This window comes from Eimeria tenella, genomic scaffold (genome assembly GCF_000499545.2).
Source record: "Eimeria tenella Houghton genomic scaffold, Eth_scaff3002, whole genome shotgun sequence".
In the NCBI taxonomy this organism is placed as follows: Eukaryota; Apicomplexa; class Conoidasida; order Eucoccidiorida; family Eimeriidae; genus Eimeria; species Eimeria tenella.
The window spans coordinates 4,842-5,108 of record NW_013542874.1 but is presented as its reverse complement, the minus strand read 5'-3'; positions in this window follow the sequence as shown (position 1 = coordinate 5,108).

Genomic DNA, 267 nt, shown 5'->3' with positions numbered 1-267 from the left:
GCGCTCACCATTGCCACTGCAGAGCAGCAGCAGCATCATCACTGCAGGCTCGCTTGGCTCGAGCTGGCTGGGCAGAGCAGTGTTGTTTGAAATAATTGTTTTATTCTTTTTAAATTTATTTTATTATTTCGCTTTCTTTTTCAATTTATTTTATTTAAGTCCTATGTTTGGCTGCTGAGGCCGAAGGCAAAGCCAGAGGTGAAAGATGCAGCAGCTAAGAGGGAACTTGCCCTGCAGCTTCCGAGAGCACTAGGTGAATTAAAAAGT